The sequence below is a fragment of the Chlamydotis macqueenii genome, chromosome 19 (genome assembly GCF_036417535.1).
Source record: "Chlamydotis macqueenii isolate bChlMac1 chromosome 19, bChlMac1.mat, whole genome shotgun sequence".
NCBI classification, from domain to species: domain Eukaryota; kingdom Metazoa; phylum Chordata; class Aves; order Otidiformes; family Otididae; genus Chlamydotis; species Chlamydotis macqueenii.
This window is the reverse complement of record NC_141574.1, coordinates 12886797-12896904: the sequence shown is the minus strand read 5'-3', so window position 1 is coordinate 12896904 and position 10108 is coordinate 12886797. Positions and strand designations below refer to the sequence as shown.

Genomic DNA, 10108 nt, shown 5'->3' with positions numbered 1-10108 from the left:
CCAACCCTGCAGGTGCTTTCACTTTGCTGCATTCCACAGAAAATCCCCGTAATTAAGGCCCTCTTTTTTTTTGTTTGTTTGTTTTTTTTCCCCAGGAAGCACCTCCACCTCCTCCTGCCCTTCTCGTATCAATCAAATTCGCTACCACGTACGTTCGGGAGACCTCTTCCTCTCCAGAGACCAGACCCATACCCGTGAGGAAGGGAGGCTCCACCTCAGCCGAGCAAAAGGTGAGCTTTACTATTATTTCTTTTTTTTAAAGGCTGCAGGTAGCCAGGAGGAGCCCCCACGCTGTCTTTCCACCCTCCCACCCGGCTTCCGGCGGCGCTGGGGCCCGGCAACCAAGAGGATTTCGGCGCGGGGCGGCTCCGGGCCGGCCCCTTTGTTCGCGCGGGCCGCGGGGCCCGGCCGTGCCCCCGCAGGCGGCGGCCGGGAGCGGGGAGGGGAGGGGAGGGCGGGAGCCGCGTCGCCGGCCCCAGCATCTCCCTCCGCCCGGGCCGCCCGCCCAGCTCCCTCCTTCCCGGCCGCGCAGGGAGTGACACGGCGGCCGCCTCCGCCAGGGGCTGCAGCCCGCGGCAGCACGGAGGCTCCCGCTCCGCTGCGAGAGGGTAAGGGGGACCGGGGGCGGGGGGAGCGCCTCTGGGAGCCCTCGCCGCGCCCGCGACAAAGGAGGGAGCGGCTGAAGGGGTGCGGGAGAAGCCCGGTCTGTCAGCCCCGCTCGGTCTCCTTGCAGGAGGCTCGGCCGCAGGCATTGTCCTTGGTCGGGGGAGGGACGGCACCGTCCTGGTTACCGGCTGCGTTTTGTGCGAGGAGCGATGGAGCCGCCGCCCTGCCGCTCCCCGCAGGGTGGGCAGGACCGCGACACCCACGGGTGGCAGCGTGCGGCGGCGGGGTCCGCTCGGCCTGCCTGGTGACACCCACCCGCGGACGGGCACGGGGCTCCGGCACCCGGCGTTGTCACTGCGGGGCGGCCCTGGCTGGGAGCAGCTGGAGGAGCAGGGGCTGGATGCTGGGAAGATGGAGGTGAGGGTAGGTGTCAGCATCCACTGATCAGCGCCGGGCGAGTTTCGGATTTGAAACGGGAGGAGCATTTTCTTTTGTCTCTGGGAAGCTGGACCGCTTGCTGAGCTTGGTCTCCAACCTGGATTTTTGTTCTTTATTGATCTAGATATTGCCATTAACGACATACTGCAGGATTTGATGGGTTTTTTTTTTTGTTTGTAGCAAGGAGATGTGCTGCTGAGGAAGGCCCAGCTGGGTCGGGGGCTGCTGGCATTCACCCGCTGCTGGGGTTGTGAATGGCAGCGCAGAGCCAGCGGCTCTCTGCCCCCTGCATCTCCTGACACAAACCAGCAAATGGTCTGTTTGGGGAAGCATCCAGGGATGGAGGCAGAGGCACGCATTGTTACCTCCGGGGTATCTAGACAGGCTCCAACAGCGTTTGGGAAGTGCTGGGAGACAAAGCAACGTGTCAGCACCCACTGTTATTTGCTGCTCTGTTGAGCATCAGTCTTGTGGGCCTACAAGCCTTGTCTCAGAAACTCATCCTGCTCGAATGGATGTCAAGCTTCACCAACACACTCGTTACTGTTGGCTAGGAGGGTTTCCTTGAGGATGACTTGCAGTTTGAGAAGAATTGGTCTGTGTGTGGACAATATATTCAGGGTGCCTGGCGAGGCTTGTTGGTCTTAGCCTCTGCCCTGCTGCTTGCCGGGCAGCGTTCCCCTACTCAGCAATGCTCCGAGAGAGCCCCTTTCATCAGCATGGGTCAGTCCTGCCCCATCGTTGCTGGGGAGGTGATGCTTTAAATGCGGTGCAGCTGCTGGTTCTTAAATGTAGGTCTGGGATTTGGCATTTTAAGAAGCTACCTACCTGCTGTTGGAGCCTGCCAGGGCTAGGAAGGAGAGAGTCTGCATCAAACAGCTGTGTTCTCATGAAAACATGTCACTGTGCCTGCCAGAAATCACTGAGGGCGCAGGATTTCAAAGGCTCAGCTCTGAGAAAAGCCACGAGTTAAAAGGTTAGCACCAGCCATTGCAGGCATGTTGGAGAGGAGCAGTGCTGGAACCAGGCTATCGTCTCGGGAGCACTCGTGTGTGGGACCTGCCTTCCATTAAGGGAAAACCTGTGTGTTTCAGGAGATACTACTCTGAAGATAAGCATGGACTGGATTATCTACTGAGGCTGAGAGTTGGTATGTGCTCCTCTTCTGCTTGGCTTCCTGCTGCCTGTAGCCTTGGAGGCTGTCATAATTTACTCCAGCAATTAGCAGTTCCGAGTGTGCTTCCTCTTTCTTTCAGCTCTGGCTGAAGAAATGATAAAGAACCCAAAGGGGGATTTTCCAATGTCAAGGGATTCAGCTGTGTAAGGGTATCATGCCAGTTCTTCTTCTGTTGTGTTACACGGTGGTTAAAATTGGTAAGGACATGGATTCCACCTCCTGATTGAGGTTGCTGGTTTTAAGTATCAAAATGCCTCCTCTATCCATGAAACTCAGAATTTTTTTTTTTTTTAAGTGGGATGGATGGTGTCGTAATTCTGGTAAGGACAAGACAATATATAAAGCAAGTTCCATCCCCCAGATACATGGTGTTGGTACCACTTTTCAGAGTGTATACAATGCATGGTGAGACTTATATACTTTTAAAGCTCTGGAAAAGCCCAGGTATTGGTAGCTGGACCTGTACATGACTTGTTGCTAACCTATGTTAGACACTGGTATGCACTTATTTATAGAAGTATCTATAGCAATTTATAGATTTAGAGTGATATCTATTTTTTAAATAAATATCTGTTATAAATACCTTGTAATGTGTTTCCCACTCCATCTCCCAAGGGGTCTGAGCACAAGAACGACCAAGGAAGTTGCTGACATGAGGCAAGAAAGCATGTCTGCTGCTGCTCTGTTACTGAGTTAGACAGCCAACAGCTGGTTTTCTTTTATCGCTGTTCTTGTGATATTTACAGTAGATTCAGGTCTTGTTTGCCTAGGAGAGCACCTTGGCTGATAGTACTGGTGATGTCAGACCCCAGGAAAACTAGTTTTACTGGTCAGTTTTCTGAAACAATCAAATTAGGTAAGTTATTGAATAAAGAAGGCAAACTGTCCAAGGTCACTCCAGAAGCTCAGGTTAGAAAAAGGAGTTGGACTTGGTCTTCCTGAGTCCTACTCTAATGCTGCCTTCTCCATGCGGCCTTTCTTCCCATCCTGTGTGAAAGCTCTCATCTCTGTGGCTGATGCTGGCAGAGAAACACAGAACTCTGTCAGTGCATTGATATACTAAGTCTCTTTTTGCAGTACCACCATGCTCCTGGAGCGTTTCCCCCTGCTCTGCTGAGAAGACCCTATGTGCTGTGTTTGCCTTTTGTACTTTGAACTGCAATGCTAAAGAGGACAAAGCAAATTCACTTTCCTCATAGCTGGATTTCATTTCTCTCTCCTACATGATTGTGCAGTAGCTCTTGCTGTAGCTACCAGTGGAAAAATGACTTCATTGCATGTGACTCTGAGTCTGGCACCTTAAACTGATACTTACTGCTATTTCTTAAAAAAAAAAAAAAAATCCAAAAGAAACATCATTTTAAAATACCAAAACAAAAAACCCAAAACCCACAGTATTTCTGCATCAGACTTCTTGGAAATCATTCCCATGCAGTGGCACGTTTTTTGTTATCTCCTTCTAAAGGAGTGAAACTGTGTCTATAAAATAGCTGTGGTTGTTTCAGACTCAGCGTAAGCAAAGAAGGATGTGTGAAGAAATAAAACCAAGCACTGTCATACTTTGTTGTCACAGTTTAAATTTTTTTACTTCAGTATGATGGAATAAAATGTGATGCTGACTTGAACTGACACTGAATTTAGACGGTACTTTCCCTTCAGTGATTTGGTTTTGTTCTAGTGTTTACCCAGCTGGGCAGTTGTAGAGAAATGTGGTACAGACTAGCGAAGCGGATTCTGAGCCAGCAATGAAGTCCCTGTCTCCCCATTCCTGTCTGTGCTGAAGCACAAAGGAAATCTGAAGTTTGTTTTATTTGGAGAGTTCATGTTCTGGACTCTGATGTTGACTCCCTTGATAACTCCATTTGTGCCTGGGAAAGCCAAATGATTATTTTTGAAAAGTATTTGTACTCTGTGTCTATAAAGTAAACACTTCAGAAAGGCTTCCCGAGCACTTTGATGGGTGGGATATTCAGAGAGATAGTGGTGCCTAATAAGATTGGGCAGCTCTTCATCTCTGACACTGTTTTTTGATTAATCTTGGGGAAAAATCTTTCTCCTCTGTGTCTGTTTCTCCCAGGTACAAAATGGGTACAAGATGCAGTTCTGACCTCCTTTTGAGGTCTGTGAATGAAATGCTCTGAGGATGTTGGATACGTAGAACTTTTAAATTGCTTTTTCTGCTTTTTAATCCCTTTCCTGTACTCCTACACACAGTTCACTTAAAAGATAACATAAATAAAATGGTATTGCTCGTACCAGAGCTCTTGGTCAGAATGAATCCTATTTTATTTTGGTGAATAACTTGGGTAGTAAAGGCTACGTGGATATCAGTTACACTGAAAGGGCTTCACAAAAATTTGGGCTGTAGAAACTTCAAGAGATCATCCAATCTCTGTTCCAGGCCAGGTCTGTCTTCATCTCTGTCATTCAAGACAGAGGTGTAAAGTTGAGTTTTTTGTTTGTTTTTTTGTTTTTGTTTTTCCTAAGAATAGGCAATGAGAGCATTTCTACAGCCTCTCTGGACAGTTGAGCTCAGTTTGAGCTAATGTTGTAGTTAGAACTGCAGAGTGCCTCTCTTCCCCTTTGTTTTATTTGTTGTCGTTGTCACTTCACGTTTGCCTGTCCTTGGACAAAGGACAAGCATAAAGATGTTTCATTGACAAAACCAGCACAATTTATTTTGCAGCACATCCTCTGGAGGAGCAGAGGAAGGCGTCCAAACCAAGGGACCAGTTTGTGACATAGTCACTAACAAAGGCTGTCTCTGGTCTGTTCTTTTTCTTCCTTTGACGTATTCCTCCCCCCTTTATCTGTTGCATCATGCTCTGAAAACTTCTGTGTCCACCAATTAGTGCTGGAAACTTTTCAGTAATCCTGACAGGCTCAACAAGCAGCTGGCTGTTGAAACAAGCAGTGCTTTCCCATCCCTTGCAAATACTCCCATTCCTGACCTGCCAGTGCATCCCCTGGGTGCAGAGGCTGTCCTGACTGGGGAACAAACCTCCCTAGAAAAAGAGGCCTCTCCTGGAAGATGTGGAGAAGGCACTTATGTCATGAGATGTGTTTAATGGGCTTTTTAGCCTTGTGTTTGGCTGTCATCTATTGTGTGCTACGCTGCCTCAGTGGCTCCTGTCAGCTCTCCGCGTGAAGCCTGTCCTGGTGATTCAGGTCTGCTCCTTGGCTATATTGAGTGTATAGCCATTTGATTTATAACTGAGATCCTTACTATGCAAACTGGAGTAGGTCAATCTGCAACCTTGAACAAGAGCTTTTTTTATTCTGGACTTCTGTTTCCCAGCTGGCAAGTCTGGGACATTCTAGCTGATGACCAATCCACCAGCCATTCCCAATGGAGGTTTAATGATGGGCAATATGGCACAAAAGGGCAGGCTTGTATGGAATATGCTGCTGAGGCAGAGGAAGCTGATGATTTTTGCCTTACATTGTTCATCTTTTACATGTCTGTTTATGTGGGCTTTTATTGGGAGCTGTGAAGTAGCTTTTTGAACTTGCTAAATCTCTTCCATAAGAAAAAAAAAGATATTTGTATATATTTCTACTAAATTATACTGGCAATAGCAATGGCTCCTGTGAGCTTAATCTTGATGCCTCTGAAGCATCTGCAAGTACTTGTTCCCTTTTTATCTCTGAATCCCCCCAAAACACGTTGGCTAGATGGTAGGAAGGTGTGGAAGCACTTCCAGCACGCTGACATGGAAATGTCAGTCAAATGGCTTTTTTGGGTGATCATATGGTTCAGGTTTATGGAGTGCTATGATATATTCTACGTTAGGGTGCTGGCAACATTGATTGCCATTGTTAGAAGAAGTGATAACTTGGCTTTTGCTCTTCCTTTTTCATTGAAACAGGGCCAGTCTGTATTAGAGACATCCTACCAGCGCTCTACACTGTAATGTACTCAGGCTGCTGCCTGTAGCTGCTCTGTACTTGCATGGCTAGATGAGATTATATCTTGATCTCTGTACAAAACCATGATTGTGGTCTTGCCTGCATTAGAGGAGAGATTAATGACACTTGCAGTATAGAAACAACCCATTCCTGTAAGAAGCGAAGGCTAGGAATGCGTGGTGGCTCTGTAAAGCTCCAGCTAGAACACGTAGTGCTGCGGTACTCCAGGAGTGTGGTGGGTTGATCCATCTGTCCTGCCTACCTGCGTGCAGGCGGGATTCACCCCGTCAGCGTCGCTCTTATCTCCAGAGATACGAAACGTTAAATCCCATTTTTTAGCATGGATCCATCTAGCCAGACCTGTTCCTTTTGGCTGCTTGCATCTATACATCAAGCACTGCTGTATGGGTGCTTCCCAGTGGCACGGTAGCTTATAGATGGAAATGCTGACTAAAACCAGGCTGTGAAGCAGCACAGCTCTTGCAAGGTCCGTGTTGCTGCTGGCAGAGGCTGGGGTTGTCAGCCTTTCCCAGATGTGCGTGTTGTGACAGCCTCTCTTACCCTAGCCAGCCCAGCAAGTCCCGCTGGAGCACGGGCAGCACGCCGAGCGTGTTTAATCTCCACACCCGCTTTGCGATCTGGCTGTAGGGTGGTGGTTTCTTTTTTCACCCCCTAGAAGCTGTAATCTCTGCCCTCCTCTGGTATAACCTACTAGGTAGGCATCCTGTGGTGCTCGGGTGACTTAGTGTGTGGCGGGAGGGGATAACGTAACCATGTTGATAGATAAGATCCAATTTGATGTAACTTGCCAAAATGATGATGGTTTTGGTAATTGATAGGGATGTAACTTGAATAAGAGGCATGTTCCTTCTTGTACCGTAAGGTTTGTGAGCTGTCTAAACTCCTAGCTTTTCTAAGTGCCTTTGTACTGAGGTTGCAGATGGTAAAGTAGGAAACTCCATGATTAACGCATCCTGGCCAAAAGCAGACTTTCTAGATTACTGGGCTCCCTGTCTCCACCACTGGTTATGGTGGGAGTTGTGTAGATATGTCGGTGTCAGCTGATTTCCAGGGAAATCGCAGTATTTGTAGAGAGGCTCAGGAGAAAGCAGCAATTAGTGCACAGTGCACGTAGCCCAGGGGTCAGCTTCTTAAGTGGGAGGCTGAGCGCAGGCTGGTGAATCGGCAGGGAGGAGGAGGAAGGTGCTCCAGGGAACAACTGCCTCCAGCATTGCTCTGCCGCCAGCGCAGCGATGGGAAGCAGAGCGCTTGAGTGCAGGCAGAGGGGATGGGGCTCACACAGTGCCTTGGTGCTCTGGAGAGGGTGAGTGGGTTTACTCCTCTGTAGCATCTTCGGGTTGGTGATCTCAGATCTTTCAAGAGGTGCCAGTGGTGTAACTCTCCTGGCCTACCACCTTTCTATTCACAAGCTTGGTGCCATTATCATCTCTTTAAGTGGCGAGGCGATTACTGACCACTGTGGAAGAAGGAAGCAGGAGTCCTGCCTGTTAGTGCTGCATTTCAACTGGGAGATGATGGTCTGTATTCATTTCTAGCCCGCCTCCTGCCGTGTCTCTGCTTGTTCTTCAGTTAGAGTGTGAAGATGGGTTAGTTATTCTTTGAGCTTTTGTGAACAGTTGCTTTGTTTAAAGGAATGAGCTGATGTTAGCTCATAGTATTTGGCATGGAGTTTGTGCAAGGGCTGGTGAGACATTGCCTGGGATGCAGGGTGCGTTTCGGGTTGCCCATGTCCAAAACAGACTGAGTTAGTGATGCAGGTTTAGAGGATGTCTCCTAAGATGAACCAGGCAATAGTGAGTCTCTTATCTTGGCACCTCTGACAGGAGAGCTCTGCATGTCCAAAATGACATAGTGAAGGTGGAGAAAGGGCAGAGCTGTTTAAGGGGGCTGGACACAATGGGAGAGTGTCAGAGTTGTGCAAAGGGCAGGGTAAGTAGGTGGGCAGAAGGTTGGCTTGAATAGCTCTGGACTGGCAACTGGTGGGGGAGGTCCCAGCTGGTAGAGGCTGAAACTAACGCTGCAGAACTGCAGGAATGAAAAACCTTGTAAGGTGGTTTTGTCACTAAATGAAAAATGTTGCATCAGGTGCAGGTGGAGGGTGTGTGTAGATTTTGGGAGGCATTAGTGGGGCACGGTGGGGGCTTCAGTGGCAACCCCAGTGTGTCCCAAGGTATTTCCTGTTACACCAGAAACGTGTTGCATTCTGCTCCTATTTTCTTTGCTTTTAACCGAGTCATCTGCAAGTTTAAACTGGTACAACTGCACTACCATCAGACAGGCTGTCATAACACTGTACTGAAAATGAAAACAGAATTCCTTGTTTCCAAAAAACTTAAATGTGCAAAGAGAAAGCGAAGACCCTTGCAAGACCAGTTGTTTCCTATTTTCAGCTCTTTGTTGCTCCAGCCTTTCAGTTAGTCTACAAACCAAGGCTGGCCTGCAAAGAACTGTTCATTGCAGGGAGGGAAAAATCAGGGCAGGAGGGACCCGAGTCCTGTTTTTGTTTCATAATCAAAGCCCAGGGTAGAGGCTAGATTACAGAAGTGCGCAAATCAAAATCGATATGTTAAGTGTATCTCCAGTGAATAAAAGATTGAGCGCCAGGGTGAACTTTAATGCTACACTAAATCAAGCAGTCAAAAGCCAGGAAATTCCAAAAGTTCAGATATTTCTGCAGCTCTGCACAGGGTGCATAGCATGGCTGAGTTACTGTATCGCTCATTTAATTAAAGAAACTGTTTCTCCAGCAATAAAATACCAAGCCATTATAATGGAATCTATTTGTCATGTATCATTGCCTTCCCCGCACTCTGCCTGCTCTCCTCATCTTTCTTTTCCAGATTCTCCTTATGACAAACAACACTTTCTGTGAATAGGAAATTTGGATTTTGTCAAAGCCCCTTGAATTGCAGAGAAGCCTTTCGCAGAATTGAGTAGCCATTGGATCAAGTCTGAGTTGTCCTGGAGGACAGCCATTCTGAAATCTGTGTGTATTCTGCTCTCTTCCCCTGGAACCTGTGCAATTTTAGTGTTATGCCCCTGTGTATTTCTGTAGGGTCCCTGTCCTCTGCTCCCAGGGCTTAACTCCAGGGAGCAGAAACTCATGTAGAGTTCCATCTCATGTAGAGGGACCATCCCCAGCATTTTTTCCCACAAATGAGAGGTAGTTTTGCTCTGCAGTTAGTGCAGAGTTGTTGCTGTCTACCGTGTCAGCCTTCAGCAGGCATTTTGCCAGCGTGGGGAGCGTGAGCTCATCAGCAAGCCCATAATTACTCCTCAGTTTGTATATGATGACTTCCTTGAATGTTCTTTTTTTTTTTTTTTTTTTTCCCCTGACTTTGTCTCAGGTTTTGCATTGTGGTTTTTAAGTTACAGTGCAGTGGGATGTTTTTGCACATTCTTCCTTTACTAGCCGTTGTTTTATAACTAAATCACAGAGTGATTGGTCTATCAGAGCGGTTAGAACTAGCTTAAAAAACATCTAAGTTTTAAACTAAAAAGCCTCAAGGCTTTCCCTCTGCATTCTGTGCTAATTACTGCAACATTTCAGTGAGAAAGAAGACAAAACCCAGGCGTTTTTGGAGGTTAACAACCTTTCAGACATGTAAGGGACATTGCATAGTAACAACTTCAGCGTTAGGGCTGAAGAACCTGTGTGAATTCTTTGGCTGCAAGGAACAAAAACCTAATGGCTGACATAGGATACAGGGATCCCCAGGTTTTCCCTGTGTGTAACTGAAGGCAATATGCTCATTTCTTTCATTCCTGAAGGAGTCTACCTCCACTTCCTCTATGGGAGAAGGAAGGGTTTTCCTGGGAGACTAGTCTGACCTTAATTGAGAACGAGCATCTCTTATTTCCTCTATACTTCAATTAAGTGAAAGGATTTAATCTTCATCTGCTTTGTGCTTCAGAAATGGGTTTCTGATTGCTTGTCGGAAGGAGTAACTAATCGGA

The 10108-nt window shown here is 47.5% G+C and overlaps 1 protein-coding gene across 2 annotated transcripts in view; it reads left to right on the top strand.

The window, feature by feature from the left end:
- Nucleotides 1–455: 455 nt before the first annotated feature.
- Nucleotides 456–10108, top strand: part of CLIP2 (CAP-Gly domain containing linker protein 2) — a 79434-nt gene continuing 69781 nt past the window's right edge. For both annotated transcript variants that reach the window (XM_086763039.1, XM_086763038.1), the window contains exon 1: nt 456–608. The gene's annotated coding sequence lies outside the window, so the exon portion shown is untranslated. The remainder of the gene's footprint in view (nt 609–10108) is intronic.